General features: G+C 45.4%; 1 protein-coding gene across 1 annotated transcript in view; it reads left to right on the plus strand.

The window, feature by feature from the left end:
- The first annotated feature begins 13,477 nt into the window (after positions 1–13,477).
- PAK4 (p21 (RAC1) activated kinase 4) overlaps positions 13,478–17,330 on the plus strand; it is a 42,886-nt gene continuing 39,033 nt past the window's right edge. The window contains exon 1 of the mRNA XM_040406516.1: positions 13,478–13,587. The gene's annotated coding sequence lies outside the window, so the exon portion shown is untranslated. The remainder of the gene's footprint in view (positions 13,588–17,330) is intronic.

A 17,330-nucleotide genomic window follows, 5' to 3' on the forward strand; every position in this document is an offset into this window, starting at 1 on the left:
TTATGTCTTATCAGAGGCTGGGGGGGGGGTCTGCTAAAAAAAATATTTTTCTTATTTTACTCCTCTAAATCCTAGGTGTGTCTCATAGTCCGGTGCGTCTTATACCTCAAAAATATGTTAATTAGTGCTCGCCGCGGCTCGTATACCCGATCGGTACGTGAACGCTGATCGGCTGTGTAGCAACTGTGCCGTGCGGTCATACCTTTATACAATCATGCTTCCTCTCCCTTTATGGTACACACCTGGTTTTGACTACAAAAACTGCATTAAAATACCTGATGTGTGTACAGGCCCCCTTGTATGGCCAAGTGAACTGACTGCAAGGAACACGCCCCATCTGGGAGTGGGATTTCCCATCCTGAACTCTGCTCTTTTAACGGGACCTGATGGCATTATAGTCCTTTATAATGCTGTGTGTCCCTGTCCGGCATCATCTGTAATGCAGTGTACTGACAAAATGCCATCAGTTCAGTTCACTAGAGCCGTTGTCAGGCAGGAACTCACAGCATTGGAAATGATTATAATGCCGCCAGGTCCTGTTACAAGAGTAGAGTTTCAGGCTGGGAAATCACACTCCCACACTGTCTGTTGCCCATAGCAACCAATCAGAGCCCAGCTTTCATTTTTTCAGAGCTCATTAGTAAATGAAAGCCGAGATCTGACTGGTTGCTATGGGCAACTAAAATAGTTTTGATAAATCAGGCGCGTAATGCGTTTCTTGCCGTCAACTCACTTGTCTGAAAATTGGCCTATGAGACGCCCGACTTCCCAGACAGTCCGTGGAATGGGTCCGCATCCGTTCCACAATATCCGGAACGGGTGCGGACCCATTCATTCTCAATTGGGCAGGAATGGATGCGGAGAGCGCACAGTGTGCTCTCCGCATCCACATTTCCTGAGTGCGGCCCGGTCTTCCGGTCCGCAGCTACGGAAAAAAATAGAGCATGTTCTATTCTTTGCCGCAATTGCGGACAAGAATAGGCATATCTATGGGGGTGCTGGCCAGGTGTATTGCGGATCCACAATACACTACGGACATGTGAATGGACCCTTTCTAACAATTTTTCACTGGCGTTTTTTGACACAAAAAAAATGCTAAAGAAACCTCTCACTTTTTTCCATACAGCATGCGCTTTTATGGCTTTTTTATGCATTTGTTTTCTAAACAATTGAGTGAACCGGGTATTTTCCCTCTATAGAAGATGTCAAAATGGCAGGAAAAAAGCCAAAAGCTTCAACATGCAAGCTCTTTGTCATAAATTAGGCAAATCTACATGCGTTAAATCTTTGTCCATTATTTATGTCTTCCGGTCGTAAATGTTAGTAAATTTGCCCCTGCTCCACCCAACATGGTGTAAAACCAGCCGTGTGACTAAGGCCTCTTGCACGCGCCTGATAAAAAAATGAATGTGGTACCCAGACCCGAACTTCTTCACAGAAGTTCAGGTTTGGGTTCAAGGTTGTGTAGATTGTATTATTTCCCCTTATAACATGGTTATAAGGGAAAATAATAGCATTCTGAATACAGAATGCATAGTACAATAGGGCTGGAGGGGTTAAAAAAAATAACTAAATCAATTTAACTCGCCTTAATCCATTGTTCGCGCAGCCGGTTTTTCTTCTGTCTTGTTCTGTGAGGAATAGGACCTTTGATGACGTCACTGCGCTCATCACATGGTCCATCACATGATCTTTTACCATGGTGATGGACCATGTGATGAGCGCAGTGACATCAAAGGTCCTATTCCTCACAGAACAAGACAGAAGAGAAGCCGGGCTGCGCGAACAAGTGGATTAAGGTGAGTTACATTTTTATTTTTTAACCCCTCCAGCCCTTTTGTACTAAGCATTCTGTATTCAGAATGCTATTATTTTCCCTTATAACCATGTTATAAGGGAAAATAATAATGACCAGGTCTCCATCCCGATCGTCTCCTAGCAACCGTGCGTGAAAATCGCACCGCATCCGCACTTGCTTGCGATTTTCACGCAGTCCCATTCACTTCTATGGGGCCTGCGTTGCGTGAAAAACGCACGAAATAGAGCATGCTGCGATTTTCACACATCGCAGACTTGCTGCATGACTCCTCACAACAGGGACTTGCAACTATTTTTACGACTAATATAGTCCCAAGTCCCTTAAACGGATTGTCTCACTTCAGCACATGGCATTTATTATTATTTATTATTATTAAAGCGCCATTCATTCCATAGCGCTGAACATATTATAAGCGGTGCACATACATAATACAGACAATTGCACTAATCATAAACAAGACGAGTTACAGACTGGTACAGAAGGAGAGAGGGCCCTGCCCGTGAGGGCTTACAATCTACATGGTATGGGAGAAGGACACAGTAGGAGAGGGTGAAGTTGGTCATGGCGGTATACAGGCAGCAGGGTCACTGGTTGTAGGCTTGTCTGAAGAGGTGGGTTTTCAGGTTTCTTTTGAAGGATTCCACTGAAGGTGAGTCTGATATGTTGGGGTAGCGAGTTCCAGAGTATGGGGGATGCACGGGAGAAATCTTGGAGGAGATTGTGATAAGAGGAGAGGAGAGAAGGAGGTCTTGTGAGGATCGGAGATTGCGTGTGGGGATGTATCGGGAAAGTAGTTCAGAGATGTAGGGAGGGGAAAGGTTATGGACGGCCTTGCATGTATTTGTTAGTATTTTGAACTGAATTTGTGGGGCAATGGGGAGCCAGTGAAGGGATTGGCAGAGGAGTAACAGGGTGAGAGGTGGATTAGTCGGGCAGCAGAGTTGAGGATAGATTGGAGGAGTGCGAGATGGAAGGCCACAGAGGAGGATGTTGTAGTAGTCTAGGCAGGAGATCATGAGGGCATGTACAAGCATTTTTGCAGACTCAAAGTTGAGGAAAGCGCGGATGCGGGAGATGTTTTTGAGTTGGAGGCGGCAGGTGGTGGAAAGGGCTTGAATGTGCAGTTGGAAGGAGAGGGCAGTATCCAAGGTCTTTCCAAGGCAGCGGACTTAGGTGACCGGGGAGAGTATGGTGGTGTGGAGTGGGAGACGCTAAATATCCGCTCAGTGAGGTATTGTCACGGCGGACGGGGAACTCAGACACACAGATAAACCAACAACCAGGCTCTAGGCGAGAAGCAGCGGTCCTAGCTAAACCCTGACCTCTCTCCCTGCACTGCTCAGCCCACATTCAGACCTTGAAGGTAGGAATGATGTGTCCTCGTGCCTGGGCTAAAACACCCTAGATTCCCTGAGATGATGAAAAGGGGAAAAAGAGCAGCCTGCTCGCACAGAACCTGGATGGGAAAGATGACACAAACACAACCTAGACAGCAATCAACAAAAACTGAAACCACACTTATCTTTTCTGAGCTGGAACAGACAACCTTCCTTCCTTGCTTGCTTCCAAGGCCAGACTGATTTTCTATAACCCGCTCAGAACACTGGACTAGAGTGATATTTAATCCAATGACCCCACCCAGTGCACCTGATGGGAGGCGGGTCCAGCAAAACTCCAAAACAAAAACTAAACACGTGCTGCTATTCTGGCCGACCTCTGCAAATAGTCAGAGCAGGGCATGACAGGTATGATGTGATCCAGGAGAGGGCCAGGTCAGTGATACCAAGAGATGAGAGAGTTTGCAACAGAAGGGAGTGGTCAACAGTGTCAAAGGCAGAGGACAGGTCAAGGAGAAGAGGACAGAGTAATGTTTTTTTGTTTTGGCTGTTAGTAGGTCATTGGTGACTTTGGTGAGGGCAGTCTCAGTCAAGTGGTGGGGTCGGAAGCCAGATTGTAGCCGGTCAAAGAGGGAGCAGGAGGAGAGGTGAGAGGACAGTTCAGAATGGACATGTTGCTCAAGTAGCTTTGAGGCATACGGAAGAAGTGATATGGAGCGATAACTGGACAAAGAAGATGGGTCACATGAATGCTTTTTGAGGATGGGTGTAATGGTAGGATGTTTAAAAGCAGAGGGGAAGACACCAGAGGTTAGTGATAGGTTGAAGAGATGAGTTAGGGCTGGGATAAACACTGTGGTGAGGTTAGGGATGAGGTGGGATGGGATAGGGTCAAGTGCACAGGTGGTGGGATGTGATCTGGAGAGTAGAGTGGAGAGTTTTTCTTCTGTAAGGCTACTTTCACACTAGCGTTGTTTTAATCCGGTGTTCAATTCCGACGCCGGATCGGGAAAAACATGTGAAAACAGATTACATTTGAATCCTGATCAGGATTTTGATCACAATGAAAAAATGCATTGGAAAAAACGGATCCGCGATTTATGGACTAACTTTTTTTTCACATTTTTCGGGTTTAACATGCAAAAGCCGGATCCGGTTTGACTGAACACACAGCGCCGGATCCAGCGTTAATGCAAGTCAATGGGAAAAAGACCGGATCCATCGTTCAGTCAAAGTGTTCAGGATTTTTGGCCGGAGGTAAAAATACAACATGCTACGTTTTTCTGAAAAGCCTGATCAGTCAAAAAGACTGAACTGAAGACATCCTGATGCATCCTGAACGGATTACTCTCCATTCAGAATGCATTAGGATAAAACTGATCAGTTCTTTTCCGGATTTGAGCCCCTAGGACGGAACTCAGCTCCGGAAAAGAAAAACGCTAGTGTGAAATTTCCCTAATGGTGGAGAAGCGGGTTTTGGGAGAAGAGGACCGAGCAGTTGTGTAGAGGGTCTGTGGGGACGGTGCACTGAAGCTTTCTCTGATGTTGACTCTCTTGTTTGAAGTATGTAGCAAAGTCCTCAGCTGAGAGGAGAGGGTGGGGGCGCTGGGGGACGGAGAAGGGAGTTGAGTGTTAAAAAGTTGTTTAGGGCTGTGGGACAGGGAAGATATGAGAGATGAGAAGTAGGCCTGTTTTGCATCAGCAAGTGAGGATTTGAAAATGAGAAGGGATTGTTTGTATGCGGTGGGATTTCTTCCATCGCCGCTCAGCAGCCCTGGAAGCTTGTCTGAGTTTTTTGGTCAGGTTGGTGTGCCAGGGTTTTCTGTTGATTTTTCAGGGTTTTGTGGTGTGTGAGGGGGACAACAATGTCCAGAGCTGTACTTACTGTGGTGTTCTATAGGGTGGTGGCAGCATCTGGGTCTTGGAGGGAACAAATGACAGATAGTGGGAGAAGAGTCAGAAAGCAAGCGAAAGTCGAGAGGTTCCTGCGGGGGTGTGCTGGTGTGCGGACCGGGGGAGCAGCAGAAGAGACCAGTGAAGAGAAGGTGAGTAGGTTGTGGTCGGATAGGGGGAGAGGCGAATTAGAAAGGTTAGATATGGAGCAGAGGCGGGTAAAGATCAGATCCAGAGTGTGGTGGGTGGGAGCTGAAGACCACTGTGAGAGGCCAAAGGAGGAAGAGAGTGACAGGAGTTTAGAGGCGGCTAAATGGCAGGTGTCAATAGGGATGTTGAAGTCACCCATGATAATAGTGGGGATGTTGGCAGAAAGTAAGTGTAGTAGCCAGGTGTTAGTGGTCAAGAAAGATGGTGGCTGGGCCTGGGGGGCGGTAAATGACAGCTACTTGGAGGTTGGAGGGAGAGTAGATGCAAACAGAGTGTACTTCAAATGAAGTGAGCATAATGGAGGATGGCAGTGGAGTTGGGCTGTAGGAGCAGGTGTCTGATAGGAGAAGACCAACTCCTCCACCTGCTGCCGGGCGGGGGGTGTGAGTGAAATGAAATACGCTATAGGAGAGTGCAGCAGAGGAGGAGGTGTCAGCCGTGTTTCTGTGAGACCCAGAAAGGAAAGTTTTTGAGAGATGAAAAGATAATGAATGTAGGGCAGTTTGTTACAGACAGAGTGTGCATTCCATAATGCTCCTGCAAGAGGAACCAAAGGCGCAGGGGTCAGAGGAATGGTTATTAGGTTTATGGGGTTGCAGAAATTTGTAGAAGGAGATTTGTAGTAGGAGGTAGAGGTGATAGTGGGGATTTGCTAAGGGGAGCCTGGATTTGGAGAGATAACACCAGCAATAAGGAGAAGCAGAGAAAGTGGTAGTAGGTGAGAATAAGAGAGGGCATGAGGAATCTGTGTGTGTTTGGGAAGGAAGTGTTTTATGTTGACAAACAGGTTTGCGCAAGCGGTCAGATGAGAAGGTAAGATGGAGGAAGAGATGAATAGTTCCTTGCTGGGTGAATGGATGTGGAGGTATTTCAGGAGGTTTTGGAAAAGTGGGAAGAGTAAGATGAAAGATTGAAACATTGTTTGCATTAACCATTTCTGTAATTACCTTTGGTCCCCTTCTAGTTAAATTCTGGTATAATTCAGTATGTGCACTTAAAGAGTTGCACTTAAAAGATGTTCTATTGAAAAGACCAAGGTCTGAAAGACCTAAGGCCCCTTCCACATGGGCGAGTTTTCCCCGCACTGAATCCGGACCCTTTCATTTCTATGGGGCTGTGCACATGAGTGGTAACGGACCATGTGATGAGCGCAGTGACGTCACCAAAGGTCCTTTTCCTCCCAGGTCATCAAAGAAGAAGAAAGAAGAGAAGAGAAGCCGGGCTGCACGAACAAGTGGATGAGGTCAGTTTAATTTTTTATTTTATATTTTTTTTAACCCCTCCATCCCTATTTTACTATGCATTCTGTATTAAGAATGCTATTATTTTCCCTTATAACCATGTTATAAGGGAAAATAATACAATCTACAGAACACCTAACCCGAACTCCTGTGAAGAAGTTCGGGTCTGGGTACCAAACATGCCGATTTTTCTCATGCGCGTGCAAAACGCATTAAAACGCTTTGCACTCGCGCAGAAAAATCGCGCATTTTCCCACAACGCACCCGCATCCTATCCGGCCCTCATGCGCAACGCCAGTGTGAAAGAGGCCTAAGCTAAGAGGCCTAAGGACTTAGATTCACTCGGGCGTGACCAAGAGGGGAGGGGGCTACATTTGGCCTAATCAAGGGAGGACCAGATACAGGGTGAAATAGTCAATGTAAACAAATACTCAATAAATCCAGCAGGGAAAGAGACATTAACCCCTTAGTGACCAGCCTGTTTTGGGCCTTACTGACCAAGAGGTTTTCTTCCTTTTTCATCATCTCGTTGCAAGAGCTATAACTTTTTTATTTTTCCGTCTATATAGCTTTATGAAGGCTTGTTTTTTGCGGGACAAGTTGTAGTTTTTAATGGCGCCATTTTGTGGTACACGTAGCATTCTGATTTACTTTTATTAACTCTTTCTGGGAGGGAGATGGGAAAAACAGCAATACTGCCACTGCGTTTTTAAGTTATAAATTTTATGGTGTTCATTTTTTGGTATAAATAACAATACCTTTATTCTCTGGGTCAGTACAATTAGTGATACCAAATACATATAGTTTTTTTTTCACGTTTTACTACTTTTTTGCAATAAAACCCCCTTATTTTTTTTTTTTAACCGCCTCACGTCCGCCCATAGGATATAAACGTCCTATGGGTGGACGTCTATTTCTGACAGCACGTTTTAAAACGTCCTGTCAGAAATAGCAGCTGCACGCTAATCGTGCAGCTGCTGATCGGGTTGCCCGCTGTCAGTGACAGCAGGGCAACCCTAAGACAAGGCAGGGACAGTGCCCAGGTGTCCCTGCCTTCCGGATCGCTGCAGACACAGCGCTCACCGAGCGCTGTGTCTGCAGAGCAGGAAGCGCTGTGCGCTTCCTGTTCCGGCCCGGCGGTCATGTGACCGCCGGGACCGGAGAGTGCAGGGGCTGTGTGAGGTCTCTCAGAGACCTCGATCAGCCCTGCTGTGAGGCTGTACAGCGCAGGATTGCTGCTGTACAGCCTCTCTAGGGGTGCATTTGTCCTGTAACTGGGGCTACTATGTCAGCCCCAGTTACAGGAGAAATCAACAGTGAAAAAAAAAAAGTGAAGTAAATGTCCCCCAGAGGTCTTGTATGACCTTATGGGGGATGAAAAGTGTAAAATAAAATAAAAATAAAATAAAGGGTTGAAAAAATAAAATAAAAAAAAGGTTCACATGTAAAAAAAAAAAAAATCCCAAGTAAGGAATAAAAAAAAAAATTTAAAATAGAAAAAATAAAATAAAATAGACATATTTAGTATTGCCGCGTCCGTAAAAACCAGCTCTATAAAAATATCACATGACCTAACCCCTCGGGTGAACACCGTAAAAAAAAACAAAAAAAAAACGGTGTCAAAACAAGCAATTTTTGTCACCTTGCATCACAAAAGGTGCAACACCAAGTGATCAAAAACGCGTATGTCCCACAAAATGGTACCAATAAAACCGTCACCTCATCCCGCAAAAAATGAGCCCCTACATAAGAAAATCTCTCAAAAAATAAAAAAACTATAGCTCTCAGAACATGGACACATTAAAACATAATTTTTTGGTTTCAAAAATGCTATTATTGTGTAAAACTTTAATAAATGAGAAAAAGTATACATATTAGGTATCGCCACGTCCGTAACAATCTGCTCTATAAAAACCAATTTTTTGGTCACCTTGCCCCATAAAGTGTTATAATGAATGATCAAAAAATCATATGTACCCAAAAATAGTACTAATAAAACTGGCACCTTATCCCCTAGTTTCCAAAATGGGGTCACTTCTTGGGAGTTTCTACTGTAAGGGTGCATCAGGGGGCTTCAAATGGGACATGGCATCTAAAAACCATGTGGAGTTCCTTTTCTTCTGTGCCCTGCCGTGTGCCCATACAGCAGTTTACGACCACATGTGGGGTGTTTCTGTAAACCGCAGAATCTGGGTAATAAATATTGAGTTTTGTTTGGCTGTTAACCATCGATGTGTTAAAGAAAAAAATTGATTAAAATGGAAAATCTGCCAAAAAAGTGAAATTTAAAAATTTGATCTCTATTTTCCTTTAATTCTTGTGGAACGCCTAAAGGGTTAACAAAGTTTGTAAAATCGGTTTTGAATACCTTGAGGGGTGTAGTTTCTACAATGGGGTCATTTATGGGGGTATCCACTATGTAGGCCCCACAAAGTGACTTCAGACCTGAACTGGTCCTTATAAAGTGGGTTTTGGCAATTTTCTTAAAAATTTAAAGAATTGCTTCTAAACTTCTAAGCCTTCTAACGTCCTAAAAAAATAAAATGACATTTCCAAAATGATGCCAACATAAAGTAGACATATGGGAAATGTTAAATAATAACTATTTTATGAGGTATCACTTTCTGTTTTGAAAGCAGAGAAATTGAAATTTAGAAAATTGCGAATTTTTCAAATTTTTGGGTAAATTTGGGATTTTTTCATAAATAAAGGTGAAATATTTTGACTCAAATTTATGACTATCATGAAGTACAATGTGTCACGAGAAAACAATCTCTGAATGACTTGGATAAATAAAGGTGTTCCAAAGTTATTACCACATAAAGTGAGATATGTCAGTTTTGCAAAATTTGGCCTGGTCAGGAAGGGGGCAAAGGGCCCAGATGGGAAGTGGTTAAAGAAAAAAATGGTTTTGCATTGCTGCCTCTTAAGAACCATAACTTTTTTATTTTTATTTCTATGGAGTTGTGTGAGGGCTTGATTTTTGCGGGACGACGACTTGTATTTTTAATTGGTATCATTTTGGAGTAAATGGCACTTTTTTTGATCGCTTGTTATTAAATTTTTTCGGTGGCAACTAAGAATAAATGATCAATTCTGTCTTTTTTTTTTTACAACGTTTTTTTTACAGCGTTCACCGTAGGGGATAATTTATGTGATATTTGTGTAGTCACCCAAAAAAAATTGCAAAAAAAAAAAAATCTCCCCCTTATGTTTGGTATTGCCACGTCCGTAATGACCCTCATTACGGACGCGGCAATACCAAACATAAGGGGGAGATTTTTTTTTCTTGCAATTTTTTTTTCATTGAAAAGAGTAAGCGGAATTTTTTTTCTTTTTTTTACCACTTAATAAACAGTATTTTGATTGCTTTTAAAATGCAATGCATTATCCCTATAGTGCATTGCATTTTAATGGCAATGCTATTCTAACATTGACCAGCAGGCTGCGCCAGAGAGGCGCAGCCTGCTGGAAATTACCGAAGTCTGGTCTGGCGCCTACATCAGAGCCCTGCTAGCCTTCACATACATTGGCACCCCGCGATCGCATTTGCGGGGTGTCAATAGGTGACAGAGGGAGTACGCTCCCTATGTCAGCACTTTACATGTGTCGGGCGCCATTGCCCGCGGCATGTAAAGAGTTAAAAAGCCCGGATCGGCACTCCTGCCGGTCCGGGCTGTTAGAGCAGGTCCGCGGCTCTCATGTGAGAGCCGAGTCCCCGCTGCATGAGGGACCCGTGCAGCGCTTAGACTGGGCCGCCGTAAAAAAAAAACGGCGGCCAAGCCTAAGGCCTCTTAGTGACCGCCGTAAAAAGGCGTATTGGTGGTCACTAAGGGGTTAAAAGTTCAATGCAGACATACCAGGGGATAAGAAGGAAAGATGAGGGGTGTGGACAATATCAGACTCTGGAAAAGTTGGGTGCAGCAGTTAGGTTTAATGCAGACATACCTGGAGAGGAGAGAATTGGGTGATGGTCAGTAGGCACTGATGACAAAGTGGATTCCATATCCATAATATTACATTCTGGTATAATTCGGTATGTGCACTTAAAGGGGTTCTACAGTTTGTTTTAACTGATGATTCATCCTCTGGATAGATCATCAGCATCTGATCGGCGGGGGTCCGACACCCGGGACCCCCGCCGATCAGCTGTTTGAGAAGGCAGCGGCGCTGGCAGTAGCGCAGCGGCCTTCTCACTGTTTACCGCCGGCCCAGTGACGTCATGACTAGTATCAACTGGCCTGGGCGGGGCTAAGCTCCATTCCCTTGAATGGAGCTTAGCCCCGCCCAGGCCAGTTGATACAAGTCGTGATGTCACTGGGCCGGCGGTAAACAGTGAGAAGGCCGCTGCGCTGCTGAAGCGCCGCTGCCTTCTCAAACAGCTGATCGGCGGGGGTCCCGGGTGTCGGACCCCTGCCGATCAGATGCTGATGATCTATCCAGAGGATTGATCATCAGTTAAAACAAAGTGCAGAACCCCTTTAAAGAGTTGCACTTGAGAGGAACATGTAGAGGAAGTGAATACAAGGCACTTACTAATGTATTATGATGATCCATATTTTTTCCTTTGCTGGCTGGATTCATTTTTCCATCACATTATACACTGCTAGTTTCCATGGTTACGACCACCCTGCAATTCAGCAGCGGTGGTCGTGCTTGTACAGTATAGGAAAAACACCTGCCTCTCTTGGCCGGGACCGCACATAGGCTGGTGCTTTTAGCGACAGTGTGCAAGCATGACCACTGTTGATGGATTGCAGGGTGGTCGTAACCATGGAAACGAGCAGTGTATAATGTGATGGACAAATGAATCCTGCCAGCAAAGCAAACAATATGGACAATCACAATATATTAGTAAGTGCCTTGTATTAACGTTATCTACATGATAAATGCTATTTGCTGGATTCAGAGAACCCCTAAGTGACCCTCGCTGTGTTTTAAAAACAAAAAAACACCACTTAGGCCACTTTCACACGAGCAAGTTCTCCGCGCGGGTGCAATGCATGAAGTGAACGTACAGCACCCGCACTGAATCCTGACCCATTCATTTCAATGGGTCTGTGTACATGAGCGTTTATTTTCACGCATCAGTTCTGCGTTGTGTGAAAACATGTTCTATAGGCCTCATGCACACGACCGTTGTGTGCATCCGTGTCCGTTGTTCCGTTTTCCTGCGGACCCATTGACTTTCAATGGGTCCGTGGAAAACTCGGAAAATGCACCGTTTGTCATCCGCGTTCCGTGTTTCCAGTCCGTCAAAAAAATATGACCTGTCCTATTTTTTTGACGGACAATGGTTCGTGGACCCATTCAAGTCAATGGGTCCGTGAAAAAACACGGAGGCACACAAGATTCTCATCCGCATCCGTGATCCGTGTCCGTTTTTTTCCTATCATTTTCAAGGCAAACTCCTTCACTGATGGTCGCTAGGAGATGTTGTTTGTAAACCTTCAGTTTTTTTTATCACGCGCGGAAAAAACTGATCTGAACGCAAATCGCAGACAAAACTGACTGAACTTGCTTGCGAAATGGTGTGAGTTTCACTGAACGCACCCTGAACGCATCTGGGGCCAATCCGTCATGTTCGTGTGAAAGAGGCCTTAAAGAACAAAAACGCCCAGTGTGTCCTGTGTTTTATATTTCCTATAGACCTTCAGGCTACGTCTACACGACGACATTTGTCGCGCTAATGTCGCACGACAATTTTTATAACGGCAGTCTATGGTGTTGCACTGCAACATGCTGCGACTGACTGCGACACCATAGACTGCCATTATAAAAAATGTTGCGCGACAAATGTTGCAGTGTAGTTGTGCCCTATCTGTCACGCGACAAATGTCGTCGTGTAGACGTAGCCTTAGCTGACATCTGGAGCTGGTGTTTTTTTCAGCAAAAAACACGGTCACATCTGTGCTTTCTTTTCCAGTGTTGATATCCATCATAGGATCTCAATACCAGGAGGAAAACGCTTCCGTTTTGTCCCCATTCATTGTCAATGGGGACCAAAGTGAACGGAATGGAGTGCACCAGAATGCATTGAGTTCCGTTTCCATGACAAACGCAAAAGTGCTGCAAGCAGTGCTTTGTGTGCGGCACGGGATACGGAGCAAGACGGATCCGGCACGAAACACAATGTAAGTCAATGGTGCCGGATCCGTTTTCTCAGACACAAAAGAAAACGGATCTGTCCCCCGTTGACTTGCAATGGTTTTAGTCGCCATTTTACAGATGATATGCAGACGGTTGTATTATCATGACGGATCCAGCTAAAGCACAGATGTGAAAGTAGCCTTAAATCGCTACGAGAAATGCAAACGTTTACATAAAAACTTTCCCATTAAGGACCTATTCACGTCACCAGTGTGACCAGACTCCTAACATAAGCAAAATTTGGGGCAGATTTATGAAAATTGTCTAAAACAAAGACTGTTGCCCATAGCAACCCATCACAGAGCAGATTTCCTTTATTAAAAAAAAACTATATAAAATGAAAGCGGCAATGTGATTGGTTGCTATTTGCTAGGGGCCACAGCAACAGTTGTTCTTACAATTTTAATAAATCTCCACGCAGATGTTTCCATTCACTGACAGCAAACAGAACTCGGAAACAATGAGATAATTAAACACAAAGTACATTACAACGTTGCAGAACTTAGCAATTAACTATTTTCAGGCTTTAGTATGAAGCTCTGCTTCCCCTCACAAACTATGGTAACTTGTAACCATGTCACCCAGGCTCCGCCAATATGGCTCCTGGGCTGCAGACAGCTTCACCGCCCCCCCCAGCCGTGGCCAACAAAACAAATGTGCGTGATACGAATCCTCTCTCAGCCAATCAGAGGGCTTCATCCACCCGACAAGACTTTCGCCTAGTCCACCCAATCAAATAGCTTTCCTTCGAAGAGTGACAGCTGTTCTGACCAATGAAGGCACGCTTTCTCGCTAAGCAGGCGGGGCCGCTTACGGCGTACGGCGTTGCTGGGCAGCCGGCGCCTTGGGAGCTAGGAGTCCCCGGATGTTGAAGCTCGTAGGACAACATGGCGCCTGGGGCCGGAGGACAGTGAGGAGAGGATAGCCTGGGTTTCAGGTAACGACTGGGAAGATGGGCGGAACGTCATGGAAAGTACTTTGTGCCGGTCGTTGAAGCGAAGTAATTGGCGCATGCTCCTCTAGTCAAGAAGTGACTTGTTCATATTGTGTGTTGCACGATGTTAATCGCCCGATCTGGTTGAGATTGGGTGCGTGATGTCACTGGGAAAGTTGTGGGGGTGCTTGCAGGGTGCCCAGGGCGTTGTCATGGTAACTGCCCTGGCGAGACAAGTTTTAACCCTTTAAGGACCAGCTAATTTCCATCCCCTCCAAAGTAGCCAGAACTTTTTTTTTTATTGACAGGACTGCATAAGGCCTAGTTGTATGTGAAAAAAATTGCTTTTTTTTGTTTTTTTGTTACAAGTATAGAAAAAGTGATTTTTGACATTGGTTTTTTACTTTGCTTACACTGTGCGCACTTTTCACACTGAATAACCTGTCATTTTCGTGTGGATACCTAATAAGCGTAGTCTTTTTGGTTTTTATATGTAGAGTATGTGCAGTAAATGGTATTTTATGCAAATAATCACATATATAATTAAAAAATGTTAATTAAGTTTTTTTTTAACATCCCAGTAAAGATGTATTCCCATCTCAGACATTGATGACCTATCGCTGGGATGTCAGATAGGTGCGGGAAGAGGTGTAAGGATCCGAGGCTACCACAGCGATTCCATAGGAATGTATTAAAGGTCCCATAGACTGCAATGGTAAATCATAGCAGTCAATGGGAGAAGTGATCTAAGGATTGCATGTTCACGTCCCCTAAGGGAACTTATAGGGGTTGTCTCATCGGAGACAATGGGGGCATATCGCTAGGATATGCCCCCATTGTCTTATAGGTGCACCTATATCGGGAACGGAGCCCCGCAAAGTGGTGGCTGGAGGTCCGGCCACCACCAAGCCGGTTCCCCGTAAATGACCGGCCACCGCTTCTATTCATTTCTATGGGGCTGATGGAAAAAGCCCCGAGCCAGCGCTCGGCTATTTTCGCTGGCCCCATCGAAAATGAACGGAGGGTGGCTGCGCAGTGCGCCCTCCTTCACTTGCGGGGCTCCGTTCTCGATATAGGTGCGGGTCCTAGCGATATGCCCCCATTGTCCATGATGAGACAACCCCTTTAAAGGGGTTGTCCGCTTTTGTAATATTCAGGACCTATCCTCGGGACAGGTCGTCCATATCAGACCGGCAGGGGGACGACGGAGTTGTAATTACGCTGTTTGCCGCTGCAATGTGGACAGCGAGCAGGTAGACAGTGAAGAGAACCCAGCGCTCGTACGGGATCCGCGTTCAGCTGATCAGCGGGGGCGCTGAGAGTCGGACCCCCGCCGCTCAGCTGTTTGAAAAGAACGCGGATCCCGTACGAGCGCTGGGTTATCTTGACTGTCTACCTGCTCGCTGTCCACATTGCAGCGGCAAACAGCGTAATTACAACTCCGTCGTCCCCCTGCCGGTCTGATATGGACGACCTGTACTATCACCAATATAAATAAGTGGACAACCCCTTTAAAATGTGTAAAAAAAAAAATCAAATAAAAATCAAATAATAATTTAAAGGGGTTGTGCACACTTTTAATACACCAATATCAGATTGGCGGCGGTGCCCGGTGTCGGACCCCAGGCAATCTGATATTGGTGTATTAATTAAAAGTGTGGACAACCCCTTTAAATTATTATTTTATTATTATTATTTTTTTTTTACACATTTTAAAGGGGTTGTCCACTTATTTTTATTGGTGATAGTACAGGTCATCAATATTAAAAGTGTGGACAACCCCTTTAAAATATGGAAAAAAATCAAATTAAATAAATAAATAAATATATATACATTCAAATCATCCCCTTTCCCCATAAGATTTGCTTAAGCTCCCGAAAAAGATGGGGGGCGGCCACGCATTGGGGTCCAGTCATCCTAGTGATACACCTTCACTTTGTAGAATGGAAATACCCCTTTAGTGGGGAGAGGGTGCATGTGGATGGGAGATACTGAAAGTATGAAAGACAGCCCTAAGGGCATAGACTGTACATATATACACAGTGTGGCAAAGGATGTATAAAAAACTGGAACGTTCTCACCCAATTGTAGACCAGGGGTTCTCTCAGAGATGGTTGATGATGGAGACGGACCTGTAGTGCTTGGTAGCCACACTGGAAGGAGATAGGTATGGGTGCCCCTTTAACGTATGTGGGTGACAGGGTAATTAACCCTAGACAGCCCTAAGGGCTAGTACGCCTTATCTACACGAGGAACTTGCCCCGCAAGGAGCGTCCCCGTCCGGATACCTGACCCTGGGGGGGCAGAATCCCTAATAAACCCTAAAAAATGCTCCTTACGTGTCACGTTTCAGTTCGTGAAAGAAAATAATCAGGGGAGATCACAGTGTGGTGAGTACACTCTGCTGACAGCCCGCCCCTTGGATTGACTATCCTGTGGCCCTTCTTTTCTATCGATTATAGATGGCACCCACTGGTGCATCTATATACGTTTTTTGATAGAAACTGCTGATGCGGTCATGTCCTGTGTGATTCAGCCTGATTGGCCACACACACAGCAGTATTGAACTTTTGACAATTGACCTATACCATCCCTTTATGTATCATCTTCCCCCCTTTTCTTTGGTCGCACAGGCCCCATCCATAGTCCTGTGACCACCATTGATCTCCCCGGATGATTTTCTTTCACAAACTGAAACGTGACACGTAGGGAGCATTTTTTAGGGTTTATTAGGGATTCTGCCCCCCCCCCAGGGTCAGGTATCCGGACGGGGACGCTCCTTGCGGGGCAAGTTCCTCGTGTAGATAAGGCGTACTAGCCCTTAGGGCTGTCTAGGGTTAATTACCCTGTCACCCACATACGTGAAAGGGGCACCCATACCTATCTCCTTCCAGTGTGGCTACCAAGCACTACAGGTCCGTCTCCATCATCAACCATCTCTGAGAGAACCCCTGGTCTACAATTGGGTGAGAACGTTCCTGTTTTTTATACATCCTTTGCCACACTGTGTATATATGTACAGTCTATGCCCTTAGGGCTGTCTTTCATATTGTTTGTTGTAGAGGCTCATCCTCTAGTGTCTACCTATTTTAGAATTTATCTATATTAAATGCTAAGTTTTATCCCTCTGTCCCACGGGATCAGTACATACGCTAATTAATTTTGGGAATAAATAGGCCTGGTCGCCAAATCCGGCCTCTCTGTCTCTTTACGAGATACTGAAAGCGAACACCTGCTCAGGAGTGGGGGTCTCAGAGGTCGGACCCCACTGATCAGACTGCTGTGTATCCTGCCGTCCATCGTACATTTATTTAGGGTATTTCGGGAGGTAAGCCGGTGCTATAAATAATCTTACTGGTCGTGCTGGTGAGCGCTGTGTGACCAGTGAGGGCTTCTGTCCTTTATCAGTGTCAGTGATATGTTAGTTGTCAGGGCTGGGGGCTGCGCTGGGACCCTTGTCACCTTGTCAGTAACGGCTGATGTGACATTGTGGTGACCGATCCCAGAGCCAGGACGCCTAGAAATTTGTGCTTGGTTTCTCTTAAAGGGGTTCTCCGGGAATAAGGACATTTTAGTAAGTTTCTGCGGCCTGACTTCCTAAGCTGAAGATTAATACTTACCCGATCCCCTGCACAGTCTCCTCTGTGTCCGCGTTCCGGTCCGCGCACTGTTGACACCCAGCTTAGCATGGACATGGTCACACGCTCTGCTGCAGCCAATGACTGGCTTCAGCGGTGACGCGCCCA

The sequence above is a fragment of the Bufo bufo genome, chromosome 8, assembly GCF_905171765.1.
Source record: "Bufo bufo chromosome 8, aBufBuf1.1, whole genome shotgun sequence".
Taxonomy (NCBI): domain Eukaryota; kingdom Metazoa; phylum Chordata; class Amphibia; order Anura; family Bufonidae; genus Bufo; species Bufo bufo.